This window comes from Nomascus leucogenys, unplaced genomic scaffold, assembly GCF_006542625.1.
Source record: "Nomascus leucogenys isolate Asia unplaced genomic scaffold, Asia_NLE_v1 Super-Scaffold_285, whole genome shotgun sequence".
In the NCBI taxonomy this organism is placed as follows: domain Eukaryota; kingdom Metazoa; phylum Chordata; class Mammalia; order Primates; family Hylobatidae; genus Nomascus; species Nomascus leucogenys.
The window spans coordinates 874,888-897,536 of NW_022095770.1; the positions used below are offsets into that span (position 1 = coordinate 874,888).

The 22,649-nt window shown below is 45.3% G+C and overlaps 1 protein-coding gene, 1 non-coding gene and 1 pseudogene across 7 annotated transcripts in view; 1 reads left to right on the plus strand and 2 right to left on the minus strand.

The window, feature by feature from the left end:
• Positions 1–345: 345 nt before the first annotated feature.
• Positions 346–22,649, plus strand: part of STAT3 (signal transducer and activator of transcription 3) — a 76,563-nt gene continuing 54,259 nt past the window's right edge. For 4 of the 5 annotated variants that reach the window (XM_003279462.3, XM_030808115.1, XM_030808114.1 and 1 more), the window contains exon 1: positions 346–635. The gene's annotated coding sequence lies outside the window, so the exon portion shown is untranslated. Of the gene's footprint in view, positions 636–1,118; positions 1,141–22,649 lie in introns of those variants that run through there. The other variant, XM_030808112.1, reaches the window with a different exon arrangement.
• LOC105739112 lies at positions 12,419–13,141 on the minus strand (annotated as a pseudogene). The gene has a single exon (XR_004028978.1). The product of XR_004028978.1 is annotated as a 60S ribosomal protein L10a pseudogene (transcript).
• Positions 19,376–19,480, minus strand: LOC115833613. The gene has a single exon (XR_004029004.1). It is a non-coding gene; the product is annotated as a small nucleolar RNA U13 (small nucleolar RNA).

The following is a 22,649-nucleotide window of genomic DNA, read 5'->3' on the forward strand; positions in this document are numbered from 1 at the left end:
CAAGGGCCGGGAAAAGGGAGAGCGGGCAGGAGGGAGCTCTATCAGGGGCATTTAAAGTGCCTTGACGTCACGCACTGCCAGGAACTCAGCTGAGTTTTCAGCAGGACATTCCGGTCATCTTCCCTCCCTCCCCCCGGGCTTCTGTGCCCAAGTCCTCGGCTCTTCCCTCGCTGTGGCGGAGGGAGGAGCACCGAACTGTCGGAACAGCCAGCACAGGGGCGTATCAGTCTCCTCTTGGCTCCGCCCTTTCTCCTAGCTGCTCTCCTCATTGGTCAGTGGGCGGGGCTTCGGCTGTACCGCACACGCACTGGGACCTCTGGGTGGCCGAGTGAGTGGGCCTTTCATGAATTATGCATGACGGCGTGCCTCGGCCAGGCTGGGGCTGGGCGAGGATTGGCTGAAGGGTCTGTAATTCAGCGGTTTCCGGAGCTGCGGCGGCGTAGACTGGGAGGGGGAGCCGGGGGTTCCGACGTCGCAGCCGAGGGAACAAGCCCCAACCGGATCCTGGGCAGGCACCCCGGCTCGGCGCTGTCTCTCCCCCTCGGCTCGGAGAGGCCCTTCGGCCTGAGGGAGCCCCGCCGCCCGTCCCCGGCGCACGCGCAGCCCCGGCCTCTCGGCCTCTGCCGGAGAAACAGGTGAAGGGGGTGCAGGGTGGGGCCGTCGGGGAGGCCTGGGAACCCGGGGGCTCCGCAGCGGCAGGGGGCCTCTGGAACCTTGGGGATGTTGTGATGGACGCTGCGGTGGGGCGGGGAGAGATGAAGAGACGCGGAGGGTCGCCCTGAGGGAAGACTCTTCGGGATGACAGGAGCGGGCCTCGGAAGGGACTTGGGGCACCGGAGGGAAGTTTCGTTATTCGGAGAAACAGTGAGAACGCGCTCGAGGGGGCACCATGGGGCGAGGGCGCACTCGGTTGCGGCGGCAGGAGTGAGGGACAGTCCCCCGATTTCCTGCTCCCTGGGGCCCTGGGGACGTTCCGGCCACCGGAGCGACTGTCACGCCGACGGGGATCACCGGCGCGAGTGGGGGGTCGGAAAGCGCCTCCTCCCCGCCCGGCCGGCGGCTCCCGCTGAGCCACTTCCTCCGCTTGCCCTGTTCCCGCTCCTTCAGGAGCCAGCTGTGCCCTTCTGGAGGCAGGAATAGGTGTGTCTGTCCCCTGCAGCCTTACGGGCTGGCTGGTCGTGGGTAGGCTTTATTGCATAAGAATCAAGTTTCCTGTAGGGAAATTGATAGACCGGTACTCTTTCTAAATTCCCTCCCATCTTTTTCTAGGTTAAACTCCCCCCACGTCCCCGCCTTGTAAAAAAGAGAGAGAAAAAAAGACAAAATAAAATCCCCATCAACCCGTCAAGCCAGCTCTAGAGAGAGAAATAAACCTCTTGACATTGTCCTTTTCCAAATACCTGGTAAAGTCGGCCAGAAGATAAATAATTGAGCCATTGCGTTTACTGGATTGTGGTGTTGCTTAATTGCATAGGACAGAATGAACCAATCGAGAGTGGGAGTTTTCTGTCTCAGAGCCAAGATCTTGGGTAAATGCAGAGGAGAGGGAAACAAAGGCTGGCCTTGAAAAAACCATGTGCAAACTTTACCTGCATTTGGGGGGTGTGGTTGCACTGAAGTTAACAAGATTCAAACCGTCGCCCAAGTTGGTATTTCCATGTTTGGTACACATCACTCTGTGCCATATCAGGTCATTGTTAAGTGTGGTGACAAAATCACTGGTTAGTCATTTTTTTTAATTAAAAATGTGTATAGTGTGTACCTGCTGGTCTTACTGTATGTGCAACTAAAGGTTTACGTAGTCTGTGTATGGGTTGTAAATTTTTGGCTGGCTGTGCTGATAAAGCATTGGGCTTGAATAAAGCAAAGCAGAAAATCATCTCAATCTTTTATATGTGGATTTATTTAGACTGCGTTATGACTTGGTTCAGCCAGTTTTCTATTTTATTTTATATTAAATATGTCTGTGTTCTCTGAGTCAGCACATTTATTTCCTTATTACATGTTCCAGACAGGAGTGCTAGCCCAGTTTTTGTTCAGTTTGCACAGCGGGATGGGGAAACAAGTCTGGAATTTAAAAAAAAAATGTTTTAGAGGTTGGAGCCTTGATTTTAGTCTCTATATTAGCACATCCATCACAAAGAACCATTAGTAAATTCATGAATCTTTTGTTTTTTATGTAGTTCATTTGGGAAGAATAATCACTTAGAAATATCCACAGCGCCAGGCATGGTGGTGCACACCTCTCATCCCAGCTACTTGAAGGCTGAGGCGGGAGGATTCCTTGAGTCCAGGAGTTGAGTCTGGTCTGGGCAACATGGTGAGAGGCCAGGAATTGGGTCTAGAGTCTAGTCTAAGCACCATAATGAGAACCCATCTTTAAGAAAGAAAGAAAGGAAAGGAGGAAGAAAGAAAAAAAAAGAAATACCCACAGCACAGTTATGAATTGACCCACAAAGGACTTGTGAGGTCGATAGTTCACGTAACAATTACCCTAATATCGTAGATAAGAAAATTGAAGCCAAAGGATCAAGACACTTGGCCAAGGCAGCAGAGTGCCATAGTGGTGGAATTTGTGCCTCCTTCTGTATATTTTGTGAAAAGTATCAGTAAAATTCTTTTTTTTTTTTTTTTTGAGTCGGAGTCTTGCTCTGTTGCCCAAGCTAGATAGAGTGCAGTGGCGCGAGCTTGGCTCACTGCAACCTCTGCCTCCTGGGTTCAAGCAATTCTTCTGCCTCAGCCTCCCAAGTAGCTGGGACTACAGGCACATGCCACCACGCCTGGCTAATTTTTGTATTTTTAGTAGAGACTGGGGTTTTACCATATTGGCCAGGCTGGTCTTGAACTCCTGACCTCATGATCTGCCCACCTCTATCTCCCAAAGTACTGGGATTACAGGTGTGAGCCACTGCGCCCAGTATCAGTGAAATTCTAACATATATCTGAACAGTAAAATACCACCAATAGGCTGAAAGACTTCATGGGAGGTAAATATTCAATAAACAGGTGAAAAAAGAAATACAAATGGAGCTTGCTTAGATTATTTTTCTATTTAATTGCTATGTCTAACTTGGGAAGTGAGGAACTGTTTTTGGTCAGCATAATTTACCATCAGAATTTAGCTATTTACTAATGAAATACTAATCTAGGTTTGTTTTAGATTAAGGACAGTCATGACCTAAATGTCATTTAAACTGGAGTGCATTGTGGCTTGATCAGTGGTCATTTCTGTCTCTAGAAAGTTGCTTTAACTTCCCTGCCTCTACGTGTCTCTTGACATTCAGATGTGAAATGGGGTAGAGGTGGTGACCAACTTTCCAGACACCTGAGTCCACACCTTTTTAGCTTATGGTTATCTTATGTGATGTGCAAATCAACAAATACATACTTTTTTCTTTTTGAGTTGGAGTTGCATTTTGTCACCCAGGCTGGAGTGCAGTGGCGCGATCTTGGCTCACTGCAACCTCCTCCTCCTGGGTTCAAGTGATTCTCGCACCGCAGCCTCATGAGTAGCTGGGATTACAGGTGCCCGCCACTACGCCCGGCTAATTTTTGTATTTTTAGTAGAGATGGGGTTTCTATGTTGACCAGGCTGGTCTCATTTCCTGACCTCAAGAGATCTGCCCACCTCAGCCTCCCAAAGTGCTGGGATTACAGGCGTGAGCCACCTTGCCTGGCCAACAAATATATACCTTTTGCAACTTTGTCAGAGTTGCTATGAAGAGTAAGTTGTATCTTGTTCACAGAAATTGCAGTCTACTGGGGAGGCTGATAAATGTTTTAACCATCCAGTGCAACATGCTGTCATCAAAGAGATGGTGAGACTTTACACTTGTGCTAACAAGGTAGCCGTTCTACATAAAAGAACATACAGTTCAGATGTAGAACATTTCTGTTATCATAGAACGTTCTATTGGACAGTGCTACGCTGAATGCTGCAGATCTTCAGAGAAAGGAGAGGTTATGAGGCCTGGAGTTGTCTAGAAAGTCTTTTTGCCAAAGAGGGATTTCACGATTTCACCTGTGTCCCAAATAATGGGTGGAATTTGATAGTGTAAAGAATTTGCGGTGGCTTATGCCTGTAATCCCAGCACTTTGGGAGGCTGAGGCAGGAGGATTGCTTGAGCCCAGGAATTTGCGACCAGCTTGGGCAACATGGTGAAACCCCCTCTCCCCTAAAAATAAAAAAAAAAATTAGCCAGGCCTGGTGGCATGGGCCTGTAGTTCCAGCTACCGGTGAGACTAAGGTGGGAGGATCACCCGAGCCCAGGGGGTTGAGGCTGCAGTGAGCCGTGATCCCACCACCGCACTCCAGCGTGGGTGAGAGAGTGAGAACTTGTCTCCCAAAAAAAAAAAATTCCTGGTAGCCCGGCAGACTAGGAGAGTAAGTAGGGGAGAAGTGATTACTTACACAAGACATTGAATACAAGACCAAGGAATTTCAGTTCTGTTATTTTGTAGGGGAAGCTTTTAAAACTTTGGGGGCGGCCGGGCACGGTGGCTCACGCCTGTAATCCCAGCACTTTGGGAGGCCCAGGCGGGCGGATCACGAGGTCAGGAGATCGAGACCATCCTGGCTAACACGGTGAAACCCCGTCTCTACTAAAAATACAAAAAAATTAGCCGGGCATTGTGGCGGGCGCCTGTAGTCCCAGCTACTCGGGAGGCTGAGGCAGGATAATAGCGGGAACCCCAGGAGGCGGAGCTTGCAGTGAGCCGAGATTGCACCACTGCACTCCAGCCTGGGCGACAGAGTGAGACTCTGTCTCAAAAAATAAATAAATAAATAAATAAATAAATAAAACTTGGGAGGCGAAGCACTTGTTTAATCATAGAGTGCCTACTGTGTGTTAGGCACACGCCTGATTGCCTGATGCTGGTTAATTTGTACAAAGTAAATCAGTGCATATGCCCTCTGCCCTAGTGGAGTTACTAACTGGAGTCTGACATTGTACAAAGGTAGGTATCCTGACTAATTTGATTTGGTACTTTGGGTGAAAAAAGCATAGTGTGCTTAAATGCAGAAGTGTTTTTTGAGGATTTTTGATTGAATACAAACCACCACTCATATTTTATGTCTTTCGCACTTAAAAATTTCACCATAACTTTTGAGTCATTTATAAAAACCACTGAAAGAGTACTTGAGGGACATCCCCGAATCCTGAAGAACTTCCGGTGTTCTGGAGCAGCCTCAGTGAGATCCAGGAGGATGACATTGCTGGGCTGGCCCAGTCCTTATTGATTATGGTGTAAAGAATTAATATGGTGGTTATATACTCTTTGTTAGACACCTTGGCTTACAAGATGTAAGCGTAAAGTGTAGTGCACTTTAGTCAGTATGGCCACATGGTCCTTTGGTGGTAAATTGTTTGAGATGCCTCCAGTTTTTAAAAGGAATGGCATATCGGGCCAGGAGCAGTGGCTCATGCCTATAATCCCAGCACTTTGGAAGGCCGAGGCAAGAGGATTGCTTGAGCCCAGGAGTTCAAGACCAGCCTGGGCAACATAGTGAGACCACTTTGTTTCTTAAAAAAAAAAAAAAAAGGCAAAAACAGGCTGGGCATGGTGGCTGATGCCTGTAATCCCAGCGCTTTGTGAGGCAGAGGTGAGCGGATGACTTGAGGTCAGGAGTTTGAGACCAGCCTGGCCAACATGGTGAAACCCCGTCTCTACTAAAAATACAAAAATTAGCCAGGTGTGGTGGCATACACCTGTAGTTCCAGCTACTCTGGAGGCTGAGCCAGGAGAATTGCTTGAACCTGGGAGGTGGAGGCTGCAGTGAGTCGAGATCCTGCCACTGCACTCCAGCCTGGGGGACAGAGTGAGACATTCTGACAGTGCTACCCTGAATGCTACATGTCTTCAGAGGAAGGAGAGGTTATGAGGCCTGGGAATAACATATGGAAGAATGAATTTCTATTATGGTCAGTTCTCATTTGTCATGTTAGGATTACTGCAACTCTTCCCCGGCTGGGTGCGGTGGCTCATGCCTGTAATTCCAGCACTTTGGGAGGCTGAGGTGGGCGGATCATGAGGTCAGGAGATCGAGACCATCCTGGCTAACACAGTGAAACCCCGCCTCTACTAAAAATACAAAAAATTAGCTGGGCGTGGTGGCAGGCGCCTGTAGTCCCAGCTACTCAGGAGGCTGAGGCAGGAGAATGGCATGAATCCGAGAGGCGGAGCTTGCAGTGAGCCAAGATCGCGCCACTGCACTCCAGCCTGGGCAACAGAGCGAGACTCCATCTCAAAAAAAAAAGAAAAAAAAAAAAGGATTACCGCAACTCTTTAATTCAAATCAGCAAACATATTGAGAGCCAGGTATTGCGTCAGGCAGGATCCAAGGATAATGAAATATTGTCCGTTTTCATGAAACTGGAGATGTTGTAGGGACCAAGGTGTGTGCCATGCCAGTATGGAAGTAGGACAGGGGAGACGACAGGGCAGTGAGTGATTCAAGACTCAGGCTCTGAAGTCAAACAGATCTGGGACTGAATCCTGAATCTGCCACTTCCTAGTCAGAATCTGAGCCTCTGTTTTCTTATCTGTAAAAGAAGATGATAACAGTACTTATCTTGTAGGTACCGTTGACAATTCAATAAGATAATGTGGATAAAATGCTTAGCATAGTGCCTGGCACATAGTAAGAGCTCTGTAAATCTAAGTTCTTATTAAATATCCAAGAAAAGAGAATAATTCTCTATAGGAGTGAGAGAAAGTCATCATTATTGAGGGGCTTTATCAGATGGGAACACCTGAATAGGGTTTTGTAGGATGAATAGGAATTCTTTCCACAAAGTTGCGTTATAAACAGTTGCATTCGAGGCTTAAGGAACATGAGTGTGCAAAGGCTTAAAACAGCCTTGTGTGTTCAGGGAGCTATAAGTAGAAGTTCTTAATTTAGGAGAACTAAACCAAGGGGAAAGGAGGCCAAGGAACCACAGTTCTTATCCTTTTCTGTTAATAATTGGGTTTAAATGTCATTAAAATAAGTTATTTTGTCCTTTTTAGAAGAGTAGTAACATGCTATTATAAAAAAATAAAGACTTGTAGAAATATAAAATGTGTGTTTTACATGTATCCTGTTAATTGACTTGGTTTTATTCTCCAGATTTTTTGCAGCCCTTTCTGTTTACCAGGTTATCTTGGACATATTTATTCCAATTCCTTTTTTTTTTTTGAGACGGAGTCTCGCTCTGTCACCCATGCTAGAGTGCAGTGGCGCGATCTCAGATCATTGCAAGCTCCGCCTCCCGGGTTCACGCCATTCTCCTGCCTCAGCCTCCCTAGTAGCTGGGACTACAGGCGCCTGCCACCACGCCCGGCTAATTTTTTTTTTTTTATATATTTTTAGTAGAGACAGGGTTTCACCGTGTTAGCCAGGACAGTCTCAATCTCTTGACTTTGTGATCTGCCTGCCTCAGCCTCCCAAAATGCTGGGATTGCAGGCGTGAGCCACCGCGCCCGGCCTTCCAAATTCCTTCTAACAGCCTAGCAAAAGAATAATAAGGAAGGTAAATCTGCTCCTACAAGAAAATAATGTTTGGACGATCCGGCTTTCCTTCCTGCTACCCCCAGCCATAAGAATAAATGACCTTGCTCATCACTGAAATTTTACCTGACCTTTGAATTTTTAACTGTGTCAGCCAAAGAACTTATATTTTGAGTCTTCCTAAGGTGATTGCTACTGTAGTTTTGAAACACTTGGTTGGTATGTTTGAGGGTTTCATGGTCCAAAGTTACTACAGCAGTTAAAAGAGTGGACTATCAGGTCAGACCTCTTGGGCTTTAATCCCACCCAGTTCTGCCTTCTCTTAGACCTTGGGCCTGTTGCTTTCACTTCTCTGGGTTTCAGTTTCTCTGTCCACAATTGTGGAAACGAGGTCCACTTATAGGTAGTTTAGAGGATGAAGCAAGATGATGCATATCAAGTACTTTGCATAGTGCTGGGCAGACAGGTAACATTCAAGTTCTAATAATTATTATTATTAGGGCAGGCGCGGTGGCTCACGCCTGTAATCCCAGCACTTTGGGAGGCCGAGGGCAGATCACGAGGTCAGGAGATCGAGACCATCCTGGCTAACATGGTGAAACCCCATCTCTACTAAAAATACAAAAATATTAGCCGGGCGTGGTGGCGGAGCTTGCAGTGAGCCGAGATCGCACCACTGCACTCCAGCCTGGGCGACAGAGCGAGACTCTGTCTCAAAAAAAAAAAAAAAAAAATTACTATTATTACTATTTATTTTTTGAGACAGGTTCTCACTCTGTCACCTTGGCTGGAGTGCAGCGGCGAGATCACAGCTCATGGCAGCCTTGACCTCCCAGGCTCAAGTGATCCTCCTTCCTCAGCCTTTGGGGTAGCTGGGGCTACAGGTGTGTGCTACCACCCTCAGCTAATTTTTTAATTTTTTTGAGTCAGGATCTCGTCATGTTGCCCAGGCTGAATTACTCTTATTAAAAACTGTAATATCAGGCCGGGTGCGGTGGCTCACGCCTGTAATCCCAGCACTTTGGGAGGCCTAGGTGGGTGGATCACCTGAGGTCAGGAGTTCAAGACCAGCCTGCCCAACAGAGTGAGACCCCCGTCTCTACTAAAAATATAAAAATTAGCCAGTTGTGGTGGTGGGCACGTGTAATCCCAGCTACTCGGGAGGCTGAGGCAGGATAATTGCTTGAACCTGGGAGGCAGAGGTTGCAGTGAGCCGAGATCGTGCCACTGCACTCCAGCCTGGGTGACAGGGTGAGACTCTGTCTCAAAAAAAATGAAAAACAAAAAGCATAATTAGGGTGGTAACGCTTATACATAGGGGCAGGTGGAATAAAACATAATTAGGAGGTCGGGCACGGTGGCTCACGCCTGTAATTTCAGCACTTTGGGAGGCCGAGGAGGGTGGATCACCTGAGGTCAGGAGTTCAAGACTAGCCTGCCCAACATAGTGAGACCCCGTCTCTACTAAAAATATAAAATTTAGCCGGTTGTGGTGGCGGGTGCCTGTAGTCCCAGCTACCAGGGAGGCTGAGGCAGGAGAATCGCTTTTGAACCCAGGAGGTGGGGGTTGCAGTGAGCTGAGATCGCGCCGCTGCACTCCAGCCTGGGAGACAGAGCAAGACTCCGTCTCAAAAACAAAAAACAAAAACCAAAAAACTGTCATATCAAAAACTAAACTAAAATGGTAATATCTGTTAGATTTTACAAAGTCAGGCAAATTATGATTCATGGCAGCCACTAATGACCCAAAGGAGAGAAAGAATAATTAGCAGATTCTAACCTAATGGGAAAAAAACTAAATGAATAGGGATGGGGGATTTACATTCTGTTAGAGGAAATTAAGGCTGTCATATAAAAGGAATAGGTAAGGCAAGCTGTAAATTCCTGTTTATACAAATGCCCTTCTGATAAATCTCTGCATTGCCCACAGTCCATGATTACCTCTCACTTATTTTAAGTAATATTTAACACATTAAAATTGGATTACCACCCAAGGAATTGCTTCTGACCCAGAAAGTGCAGGTAGTGTTGAAGGTTTGAGGGGAAGAGGAATGATTAGAGTTGGTTGTGTCTCAGGAAGAAGCCAACAGGAGGAATCTTATTTTGAGTCAGGTAAAGAAGGTGGGAGTGAGGAGGCATCCCAGTGGCCAGGTATGAAGCTGGGAGCTGATTGCTGCACATTACTCAGCTGAATTAAATGTGCCCTCACATCACTCAGCTGAATTAAATGTGCCCTCACATCTGTGTGTGTGCGTACATGCAAATGTACATGTGTATGAATTAGTTGGAGGGGTAGACCTTTATTTTCCTGTCCTGTAACTTTCCTTTGCAAAATAATCTGTATTCAGAATAGTGTTGCAGTTAAGAACCACCCAGCTTGTCCATGAAACAGGTTCTCTCACCCCATCTCCCCAGTTTTAGAGAAGGCAGGAAAGAAAAGGCAGTGCTTTTCTTTTTTCCTGGCCGTATGCAGGGCAGGAAGAAGCCAGCAGAGCTTGAAAGAGAAAGTAAACCTTCTGGGAAATAAACGGCTTGGCTTCCCTATTGTGGAGGAGGAGTGCAAATTATTAGGGGGATGTTTGGGTAGTTTTTGTAGAAGCCATTTCTGAAAACTGATTTGGATTAGTGAAGGTAAGCCCAATTTAGGAAAACCCTGCCCAGTCTGGTGTCAGCCACCTGTTTCCCGCTTTCTTTGATTGATTTGATTAGTTTGTGGTATTCTGACCTCTCATTCTTATTACGAGAGTTGGAAGATTTGAGTCTGAACTTGAGCACCTGCTACAGTGAAAGCTTCCTAAAATGCAAGTTTTTTTCACATTTTTTCTCATGTTCATTTTGTTTTGATTTTTAGCAAACACTTTTTCTGACAGAATCTAAAAGCATTAGACTTTTCTTGTTTTCCCCTTCTCTCCCCACAATGTAATCTTGAAAACCCAGATGTTAGCCGTGTAATTATCTCTCCCATAAACCAAACAAAGTGCAATATTGCATTGAGTTAGCATTAAAATAGTCGGCCTTTGGGTTTTTTTCTACTTGTGGTTTAGACATAATAAATATTTCATCTCAGACTGACTTTCTCTGACAAATCAGTTTTGCATTTGGGCCTCTTTTCATCAGTATGTTTAGGGAAAGCACATTTATTGAAACATTAACCAAAATGAAACATAATTAGGAGGCCGGGAGCGATGGCTCATGCCTGTAATCCCAGCACTTTGGGAGACCAAGGCATGTGGATCGCTTGAGGTCAGGAGTTCAAGACCAGCCCTGCCAACATGGCGAAATCCTGTCTCTACTGAAAATACAAAAAACTAGCTGGGCGTGGTAACGTGTGCCTGTAATCCCAGCTACTCTGGAGGCTAAAGCACAAGAATCGCTTGAACCTGGGAGGCAGAGGTTGCAGTGAGTCGAGATTGTGCCACTGTACTCCAGCCTGGGCAACAGAGACTCTGTCTCAAACAACCAAAAAACAAAAACAAGCATAATTAGGGTGGTAACGCTTATACATAGGGGCAGGTGGAATAATTGAAGCATTCTGGAGCCAGAAATAATCAATTGATTAAGAATAATCTGGCCGGGTGCGGTGGCTCATGCCTGTAATCCCAGTACTTTGGGAGGCCAAGGCGGGTCGATCACCTGGTCAGGAGTTCAAGACCAGCCTGACCAACCTAGTGAAACCCCATTTCTACTAAAAATACAAAAATTAGCCAGGTGTGGTGGCAGGTGCCTGTAATCCCAGCTACTTGGGAGGCCGAGGCAGGAGAATCACTTGAACCCGGGAGGCGGAGGTTGCAGTAAGCAGAGATCTTGTCATTGCACTCCGGCCTGGGAAATGAGTGAAACTCCATCTCAAAAAAAAAAAAAAAAAAGGAATAATTAATACTCATTCTTAATCCCATGTGTTATTTTCCATTTCTATTCCAATGAATAAATGAGTAGACTGCGTATAACTAAAAGCATATGAGACTCTTGAGAGTCCTAATTACTGTATTGAAGAGTCCTAGGTTTATAGAACCATCTAAAATTTCTGTTTCTCAAATGTGGTGCAGGATTTTGATAGTGGGGGAGGTTGTGTGTGTGATGGCTACAGGAGGTGTATGGGAATCTCTGTACTTTCTACTCAATTTTGCTGTGGACCTAAAACTGCTCTAAGAAGGAAAGTTTATTGTCCGGGCGTGGTGGCTCATGCCTGTAATCCCAGCACTTTGGGAGGCCAAGGCAGGCGGATCACGAGGTCAGGAGATGGAGGCCATCCAGCTAACACGGTGAAACCCCGTCTCTACTAAAAATATAAAAAATTAGCTGGGCGTTGTGGTGGGTACCTGTAGTCCCAGCTACTCGGGAGGCTGAGGCAGGAGAATGGTGTGAACCCGGGTGGCAGAGCTTGGCAGTGAACTGAGATCGTGCCACTGCACTCCAGCTTGGGAGACAGAGCGAGACTCCATCTCAGAAAAAAAAAAAGAAACTTTATTAATAAAAAAAAAACACATTTCTGGCTGGGCATGGTGGCTCACGCCTGTAATCCCAGCACTTTGGGAGGCCCGAGGCGGGCAGATCACCTGAGTGAGGTCAGGAGTTCGAAACCAGCCTGGCCGACATGGTGAAAACCCATCTCTACTAAAAATACAAAAATTAGCCGGGTGTGGTGGCACACGCCTGTAATCCCAGCTACTCGGGAGGCTGAGGCAGCAGAATTGCTTGAACCTGGGAGGTGGAGGTTGCAGTGAGCCGAGATCGCGCCACTGCACTCCAGCCTGGGCTATAGAGCAAGACTCCATCTCAAAAAAAAAAAAAAAATCCTGTTTCTGCAGAAATATCCCAGGTGTCCTGGGTCAGCAGTGCCCCATAGATTCCATGGACGTTTACCCTAAGTTTTCCAATGGGAGTACATACCTCTATACCCAGTGAGTATATTTTTTTTTTTTTTTTTTTGAACTGGTAATAGAATTTATTCAAATGTGCCTTAATATAGGCGCTGGGGCTTGCCCATGGTGCTCTTGATATATAAGGCCCGGACATTCTGCCAGTTTTTCTTGAGCAATGACACCAAGAAGTTGGCAGCCAGGTGAATGTTATACACAAGCTCATCGTCTGTCATCTTCACGTGACCAACAGCTACAGCCAGACATAACAGCTTCTTCATTTGGAACTTGATTGTGGACTTCACCTCATTCACTTTGGCCACCATGTTTTCGTTGTGTGTGAGCAGGGAAGGGAACTTTCCTGCCTTATTTAGACCTGGGCCGAGGATTTGTGGAATCTGCTTGATCAGAGACTCTGAGGCCAAAAACGCATCATACTTCTTGGCCAGCTTCTTGACCAGTTTTTCATTCTTGTTGAGTTTTTTCAGCGCCTCGATGTCCATGTGGGGGATATCCACGGCCTTAGCCTCGTCACAGTGCTGCTGGTCCCCCAGGACACACACAGAGAACTTGGGGCAGGGAGTGGACTTAAGCCTGACGGTGCCTGAGAAGCGCTTGTCCTTCTGGGGGTCATAGTTCTTCAAGCTGATCTGCAACTCCACCGTCTCCAGGAACTTGCGGCGCTTGCGCTGGTTCCCGTGCAGGACTTCCCGCACCGCCTCGTACGGGGTGTCGCGAGAGACTTTGCTGCTCATGGCTTCTCCCGCCGCACTAACCGCAAAAGAGCGAGAATATTTTCTGAGTAATGGGAATGAGACTGGAGACGGAGGGTAGAGAAGATCCATACAGTCTTTGGGTTAAACTTTTTCCCCTTTGCCTAGGAAAGATTAATGTTAATCTTAACCACAGATTTGTAGTAAGAATGTTATCAGTTTTGTCATTCAGTTCTAGACTCCAGTTTTCTTTATTGTAATACCAATATTTTAGAGTAAATTTTGAAATGAATCAGTACAAAAGATATGTAGTAAGTGGAAAGTTAGTCTGCCCCTTATCCTTGGGACTCTTTCCCAGGGACAGCTAGTTACCTACTATTTATCTCTCCTGAGTTACTTCATGTGTATGCATGCAAACATGTTATTCTCTGGGTGTTTTTCCTTCTATAGATCGCAGCAAATACACCAAACTCTGTATTTTGCTTTTTGTCACTTTATCTTAGAGAACACTTAATGCAAATACATGTGTATATGCCTCATGTTTAAAAAATCTACATAGTAAAATTAGCCAGGCATGGTAGTGTGTGCCTGTAATCCCAGCTACTCGAGAGGCTGTGGTGGGAGAATCACTTGAACCCTGAGATCACACCACTGCACTCCAGCCTGGGTGACAGAGCAAGATTCTGTCTCAAAAAAACAAAAAAACTACATAGTAGTATTGTAGGCTATGCATATCATAAATTTGATTTCCTAATGATAGGCATAGATGATTTGCCTGGGCAGCAAATTAGCATTGGCTGTGTCTCAGGAAGAAGCCAACAGGAGGAACCTTGAGTCAAGTTCCAAAGACAGAAACATTGCTGCAATGAATATTCTGACATTTGTTTTTGGGCTTCTGTGAATAAATCTGTACACGTATATTTTTAATGTTTTAATCATAATATGTATACTATTTGGAAATGTGGCTTTTTAGTTAACAGAGTGCATGTTAAACATTAACTTGGGGATAATTAAATGGGTCTGTCACTTGGACAGGCAGGAATTGTACCCCCTACAAATCCACAAACCCCCGATTTTTTTTTTTGAGATGGAGTCTCACTCTGTCGCCCAGGCTGGAGTGCAGTGGTGCGATCTGGGCTCACTGTAAGCTCAGCCTCCCAGGTTCACGCCATTCCCCTGCCTCAGCCTCCCAAGTAGCTGGGACTACAGGCACCCGTCACAACGCCCGGCTAATTTTTTGTATTTTTAGTAGAGGCAGGGCTTTACTGTGTTAGCCAGGATGGTTTCGATCTCCTGACCTTGTGATCCGCCCGACTTGGCCTCCCAAAGTGCTGGAATTATAGGTGTGAGCCACCACGCCCGGCCTGTTTTTTTTTTGTTTGTTTGTTTTTTTGTTTTTTGAGATGGAGTCTTGCTCTGTCGCCAGGCTGGAGTGCAATGGTGCGATCTCTGCTCACTGCAACCTCCGCCTCCCGGGTTCAAGTGATTCTCCTGCCTCAGCCTCCCGAGTAGCTGGGATGGCTACAGGTGTGCGCCACCATGCACAGCTAATTTTTGTAATTTTAGTAGAGATGGGGTTTCATTAATATTCATTAATATTAGAAAACTGTCAGACTCACAATGGTGGATACAAACTTTCTCAAATTCTGATTTATACTCTAAAGCTCAAATTTTATCATTGGCAACAAATATTGTCAGTTGCTTTCCCTGAACAGACAGCTTCCCTTCTTTCATTTTTGAGAAAATATCTGCCAATATCTCAGTTGGTTTTTCAGTCATTCTTTCTTTTTTTTTTTTTTTTGAGACAGAGTCTCACTCTGTCACCCAGGCTGGAGTGCAGTGGCATGATCTCGGCTCACTGTAACCTCCACCTCCCAGGTTCCAGCAATTCTCCTGCCTCAGCCTCCTGAGTAGCTGGGATTACAGGGGCTAGCCGCCACACCTGGCTAATTTTTGCATTTTTAGTAGAGACAGGGTTTTACCATGTTGGCCAGGCTGATCTTGAACTCCTGACCTCGTGATCTGCCAACCTCGGCCTCCCAAAGTGCTGGGATTACAGGTGTGAGCCATTGCACCCGGCTCTATTATTTCTTTTCTTTTCTTTTTGTTTGTTTGTTTCTTTCTTTCTTTCTTTTTGAGATGGAGTTTCGCTCTTGTTGCCCGGGCTGGAGTGCAATGGTGTGATCTCGGCTTGCCACAACCCCCGCCTCCCGAGTTCAAGTGATTCTCTTGCCTCAGCCTCCCGAGTAGCTAGGATTACAGGCATGTGCCACCACACCCATCTATTTTTGTATTTTTAGTAGAGACAGGGGTTTCTCCATGTTGGTCAGGCTGGTCTCGAACTCCCAACCTCAGGTGATCTGCCTGCCTCGGCCTCCCAAAGTGCTGGGATTACAGGTGTGAGCCACCTGACCCGGCTTGCTTATTATTTCTTCTAAACTTAAAAAAATAATAAATAAAGGGGCCATGAGAGCAAAGAGTTTGAGAAAGGTTGGTCCAAAGATTTTAACATAGGAATCCCTGGGTTATTTGCTTAAAAAGGAGAAAGAATCTATGGATCTGCCCAAGAGAGTCTGATTTAGTTTATCTGGGGTCATCCTCACAGGCATAGCAGATATTCTGATTCAGATGGTCCTTGGTCCTTAGTTTGAGAAACGTGGCTTTACAAGGACCATAGAATATAAAGTCTTCTTTGGATTAGTGAAGTCATATCCACAGGGTTTAGAAAATGTTTTTGTTTTAGAGATAAAGGTAAGTGGAAGAGTAGACATGTAGTGAATGAAAAATGCTTTAGAGTTTTTTTATTCTGTTTACTCTTCTTGGTATGCATGTACCTGAATATTAAGGATATTTTATGAAGTCATGACATTACCAGATTAATGTTGGTTTTGTTTTAAGGTACTTTCCGACTGCTTGTGTTAATTTCTACAGACGATTCTGGTAAAGAATAGCCTTTAAGTTTTATAAGTGTTGATTTATTTCAGATGTCTTAGTAAAGTTAACTTCCAGTTATTACATGTAATGTATATAAAGCTCTCATTTTCCTTTATTCTCGTAATTGTTTGCATAACAAATTCAAAGGGAAATTTGCTTGGCAGAGATCAGATAGCAGAGATGAGATTTAAAAACAGGTAATTTGGCTACTAGCCTGGGAGTTTGAAGACTCCAAGTTTGCATCCATGTGTAGTCACTTAACATTTCTGTCCTTATCTGTAAATGGGAATAACATCTACTTGATAGGGTTGTTAAATTATCTTGGCCACCTCAGGGTTCTCTTTGGCTGAGTGATTGACTGGAAAACATAATGTGAATTCATGCTTCAGACTGGGTTCTTTTTTTTTTTTTTTTTTTTTTGAGATGCAGTTTCACTCTTATTGCCCAGGCTGGAGTGCAATGGCACGATCTCAGCTCACTGCAACCTCTGCCTCCCAGGTTCAAGCAATTCTCCTGCCTCAGGCTCCCGAGTAGCTGGGATTACAGGCATGCACCGCCACGCCTGGCTAATTTTTTTGTATTTTTAGTAGAGACGGGGGTTTCACTATGTTGGTCAGGCTGGTTTCGAACTCCTGACCTCAGGTGATCCACCCGCCTCAGCCTCCCAAAGTGCTGGGATTACAGGCATGAGCCACCGTGCCCAGCCCAGACTAGTTTCTATATGGGTTTGCTTTTTAGAATTTAGATCATGAGCTATCCCCAACAAACTGGATATTGTTTCTTTCTAGATTCTCTCTAAGCGTGTTTTCTCTTTCTTTCCCAGGCATGGCCACCACTTCACTTACATTGTGGGACTATAGTTTCATGCCTAGTGGAATTTCCTTAACCTTCTCTTGTGTGGGAGCTAATGGACAAAATGAGATATTCTCTGAAGAGTGGTTACATCATGCAAAACTATGATGCGTAATGAGGTCACTTAGTTTTCTAAGTGCATTGTACATTTTGATAAGATTTTCATAGAAAAGCTTGTCTCCTTGGGGAGATCACTCATCTTCTATCTTGACTATTATTTAAACTTTATGGGTCAGATTTATCTTTTTAAAAACTTAACCATAAAGCTCAATTAATGTATTTTAAAAATTAATAGACTTTATTATTTTTATTTTATTTTACTTTTGAGGCAGAGTCTCGCTGTCACTCAGGCTGAGTGCAGTGGAGTGATCTTGGCTCACTGCAAACTCCACCTCCCGGGTTCAAGTGATTCTCCTGCCTCAGCCTCCCAAGTAGCTGGGATTACAGGCACCTGCCACCATACCCGGCTAGTTTTTGTGTTTTTAGTAGAGATGGGGTTTCTTTTCTTTTCCTTTTTTTTTTTTTGAGATGGAGTTTCACTCTTTTTGCCCAGGCTGGAGTGCAATGGCAGGATCTCGGCTCACTGCAACCTCTGCCTCCTGGGTTCAATGATTCTGCTGCCTCAGCCTCCCAAGTAGCTGAGATTACAGTTGCCTGCCACCAGGCCTGGCTAATTTTTTGTATTTTTAATAGAGACAGGGTTTCACTCTGTTAGCCAGGATGGTCTTGATCGCTTGACCTTGTGATCCGCCTCCCTCGGCCTCCCAAAGTGCTGGGATTACAGGCGTGAGCCACTACGCCCAGTCTAGACTTCATTTTTTAGGGCAGTGTTAGTTTTACAGAAAAATTATGTGGAAAGTACAGAGAGTTTCCATATATACCTTACTTTCTCTCAAAACTTCTATTATTAACATCTTGCATTAGTATAGTACGTCCCTTACAACTGATGAACCAACTTGATACATTATTACTAACCAAATTCCTGAGTTTATTTTATTTCTATTTTTATTTTATTATTATTATTTTTTAGAGGTAGGGTCTCACTGTGTTGCCCAGGCCGGGATGCAGTGGCATCATCGTAGCTTGCTATAGCCTGAAACTCCTGGGCTCAAGCAATCCTCCTGCCTCAGTCTCCCAAAGTGTTGCAATTACAGGTGTGAGCCACTCTGTCCGGCCTAAAGTCCGTAGTTTACATTACATTTCACTCTGTTGAGCATTCTATGGCTTTTGAAAAATGTGTGATGATGTATATTTGCCAGTATACAATTATATAAAATAGTTTCACTGCCCTAGAAACCCCCTGTGCTCCACCTGTTCATTCCTCTGCTGAACCACTGGCAACCACTGATCTTTTATACTATCTCCATAGTTTTGTCTTTTCCAGAATGTCATATAGTTGGATGTACAGTATGTAGCCTTTTCAGATTGGCTTCTTTCACTAAATGATATGCATTTCAGGTTTCTTCATGTCTTTTTGTGGCTTGATAGGTTGTTTCTTTTCATTAGTAATACTCTATTGTATGGATATACCACATGTTGTTTATCAAACATTCACCTGAAGGATAGACATCTTGGTTGCTTCCAAGTTTGAGCAGTTATGAATAAAGCTGCTATAAACATTCCAGTGCAGGACTTTTCACCTCCTCTGGATAAATATCAAGGAGTGCAATTGCTAGATCATATGGTAAGAGTATGTTTAGTTTTGTAAGAAACTATCAAACTATATTCAAAACAACTGTACCATTTTACATTCCCATCAGCAGTGAGTGAGAGTTCCTGTTACTCCACATCTTCACCAGCATTTAGTGGTGTCAGTGTTTTGGATTTTAGCCATCTTAATGGGTGTATAGTGGTATACCTATTAAAATTGTTTTTTTTTTTTGGAGACAGAGTTTCGCAGTTTCACTCTTGTTGCCCTGGCTGGAGTGCAATGGTGCGATCTCAGCTCACTGCAGCCTCCGCCTCCCAGGTTCAAGTGATTCTCCTGTCTCAGCCTCCCAAGTAGTTGGGATTACAGGCGCACGCTGCCATGTTCTGCTAATTTTTTTGTATTTTAGTAGAGATGGGGTTTCACCGTGTCACCCAGGCTGGTCTTGAACTCCTGAGCTCAGGCAATCCACCTGCCTCAGCCTCCCAAAGTGTTAGGATTACAGGCGTGAGCCACCATGCCTGGCCTCAATTTTTTTTTTTTTTTTTTTGAGACAGAGTTTTGCTCCTGTTGACCAGTCTGGAGTGCAGTGGCACGATCTCAGCTCACTGCAACCTCCACCTCCCGAGTTCAAGAGATTCTCCTGCCACAGCCTCCCAAGTAGCTGGGATTATAGCCACCACGCCCGGCTAATTTTTTTTTTTTTTTTTTTTTTTTTTTAATTAGAGACGGGGTTTCTCCATGTTGGTCAGGCTGGTCTCGAACTCCCTGTCCTCAGGTGATCCACCCGCCTCAGCCTCCCAGAGTGCTGGGATTGCAGGCGTGAGCCACCGTGCCTGGCCCAGCCTCAATTTAAAAAAAAAAATTTTTTTTTTCACATCAGATAGTAACGTTCCAATGTCATAACAAGGTTTGAAGGGGGGAGATCTCACATGTGAGTGTGGACGCTTATGAACTAGGTGTTTATGAACTACAAAAGGATCCTTGCCCAGTTTTTAAATTGGGTTGTTCTCTAATTGTTGAGAGTTTTAAGAGTTCTTTGTATATTTTGGATATATTTAATTTCTCCCCTTTAAAGCTTTTTAGCTAGCATAAAATTTTTCTTGTAGAATTCAAGCCCATGTGTAATGGAGACAAGGATATGAAGTACTTGCATTCCTCCTCCCAGTCCCCTCCTCTGTAATTTTAACCTTCGGATTCCCTAGTGTCTACATAAGACTGGCCATTGGGCCACAGTGTGGAAGACAGATACTGATCTTTCTTTTCTTTTTGGACAGGGTCTTGCTCTGTTGTCTAGGCTGGAGTGCAGTGATACGATCATGGCTCACTGCAGCCTTGATGTCCCAGGCTCAAGCAGTCCTCCTGCCCTCAGCCTCCTGAGTAGCTGGGACTACAAGCACGTGCCACCACGCTTGGCTAATTATTTCTGTTTTTTGTAGAGATGGGGTCTCACTATGTTGCCCAGGCTGGTTTCCAACTCTTGGGCTCACGGATACTGATACTGATCTTTATGTTTAGAGTAATCTCCCTGCCCTTATACATTATATTCTGGAGAGAGTAATATATACATTATGTTCTGATTCCTCCTTAAGATCTGAACATTTCTGAACCTAGGTGGAATTAAAACAGTGGAGAAATAATATTTTGAGGGAGGAGAATCACTGTTTGTAGAGGTCATTCTTCTTGGACTCTTTTCAATTACTTTTTTTGCGGCAGGGGAGGGGATCAGATTAAAGGACAAAATTGAGAAGATAATCTCCCAAGGGGGTACTGGGAGACATTAAGGCAGTCAGTCCTAAGAATAAAAGTAATGAGAGTGGCTTGAGTGCCATCCTGCACTTCTTGGTGGATTTGTCTTGGAGTTCAGAAGCATTAACCTAATTGAAGGAAGGGGTGGGATGTGTCAAGGGTGAACTCTGTATTACCAAATTGAATGGACACTGCTCTGTCGCTATGCTGCTCCGCCTTTCAGTGGTATTAGACATAGTTGAACTGTTTTTTTTTTCTCGAAACACAGTCCTTGGCTTCTGTGACAACAAATTCCCCAGGTTTTCCATCAGTCTTACTGGTCCTTCCAAGTTAACTTTCCTGGTCAAACTTCTCTACTTGAACTTGAACGTTGATGTGCTCTAGGCCTCTGTCTGGGGCTCTCTTTTCTTTCTGTATTCTCTCTATGGGTTATCTAATCCATTATTTTGGCTTTTTTTTTTTTTTTTTTTTTTTGAGACGGAATTTCACTCTTGTTGCCCAGAGTGGAGTGCAATGGCACAATCTCGGCTCACCACAACCTCCACCTCCCAGGTTCAAGTGATTCTCCTGCCTCAGCCTCCCGAGTAGCTGGGATTACAAGCATGCGCCACCATGCTTGGCTAATTGTGTGTTTTTAATAGAGAAGGGGTTTCTCCATGTTGGTCAGGTTGGTCTCGAACTCTCAGCCTCAGATGATCCGCCCGCCTCAGCCACCCAAAGTGCTGGGATTACAGGCGTGAGCCACTGGGCCCTGCCTATTTTGGCTTTTACTGTGAAGATGCATTAGCCACTGTGATGACTACCAAGTGTGGCCCTCCACCCAGTCACTGGGCTCCCAGCTCCTGCATCCTGCTGCAGACTTGACATCTTCCCTCAGGTAACTTGTAGTTGTCTCCTGTCTATCTTGCCCGAAATATAACTCTTAAACTTTTCTCTTCACAAGTTTGTGCCTCTCTCCCTGTCTGACTTCCCATCTAAATAAATGGTAGACCACCATCTACTCCTTTGTGCAAGCCAGAAATCTAGGAATCATTCTTAAATTCCCTGTTCTGTCTTATCTCTGCTTTCCTTCAAAGCATTAGCAAATCTTGTTGGTTCTACCTCTAAAGTTTTCTCAAATACTGTTACTTGACTCATCCTGACTTCTGTTTCTGCTCTATGTTAGGCTAGATGCCCTGAAAACTCTTTTGTGCAAAACACCTAGAAATACTGGATAAACTGGGCTTAACAGGGAGGCCTGGTGCGGTGGCTCACGCCTGTAATCCCAGGACTTTGGGAGGCTGAGGTGGGCAGATCACCTGAGGTCAAGAGTTCGAGACCAGCCTGGCCAATACACAGTGAAACCCTGCCTCTACTAAAAAATAAAAAATAAAAAAAATTAGCTGGGTGTGGTGGTGCACACCTGTAGGTGGTGCATGCTTGAACTTGGGAGGCGGAGGTTGCAGTAAGCTGAGATTGCGCCACTGCACTCCAGCCTGGGCGACAGAGCAAGATTCTGTCTCTCAAAAAAAACCAAAAAAAAGAAAAACAGGGAAATCTTCAGAAGCAAAAACCAAACATAATCTCACCAAAGAAATGAGAAGATGGCCGGGTGGGGTGGCTCACGCCTGTAATCCCAGCACTTTGGGAGGCCGAGGCGGGCAGGTCACCCGAGGTCAGGAATTCGAGACCAGCCTGGCCAATATGGTAAAACCCCGTCTCTGCTAGAAATACAAAAATTAGCTAGGTGTGGTGGCAGGCGCCTGTAATCCCAGCTACTCGGGAGGCTGAGGCAAGAGAATCGCTTGAACCTGGGAGGCGGAGGTTGCAGTGAGCCGAGATCATGCCACTGTACTCTAGCCTGGGCGACAGCAAGACTCCGTCTCAAAAAAAAAAAAAAAGGCCGGGTGTGGTGGCTCATGCCTGTAATCCCAGCACTTTGGGAGGCCAAGGTGGGCGGATCACTTGAGGCCAGGTGAACATGGCAAAACCCCATCTCTACTAAAAATACTAAAGTTAGCTGGGCATGGTGGTGGGCGCCTATAATCCCAGCTACTCAGGAGGCTGAGGCAGGAGAATCACTTGAACCAGGAGGTGGAGGTTACAGTGAGCTGAGATTGCACCACCGCACTCTAGTCTGGGAGACAGAGCAAGACTCGTTCTCAAAAAAAAGAAAAAAAACAACAACAACAAGTCAGTACATGGCCAAGGTGCAGTGACTTACATCTGTATAATCCCAGTGTTTTGGGAGGCTGAGGCAGGAGGATCGCTTGAGTCCAGGAATTTGAGACCAGCCTGGGCAACATAGACCTCATCACTAAAAAAAAGTTTTTTTTTAATTAGCTGGGTTTGGCGGCATGTACCTGTAGTCCTAGCTACTCAGGAGGCTGAGGTGGGAGGATCACTTAGGCCCAGGAGTTTGA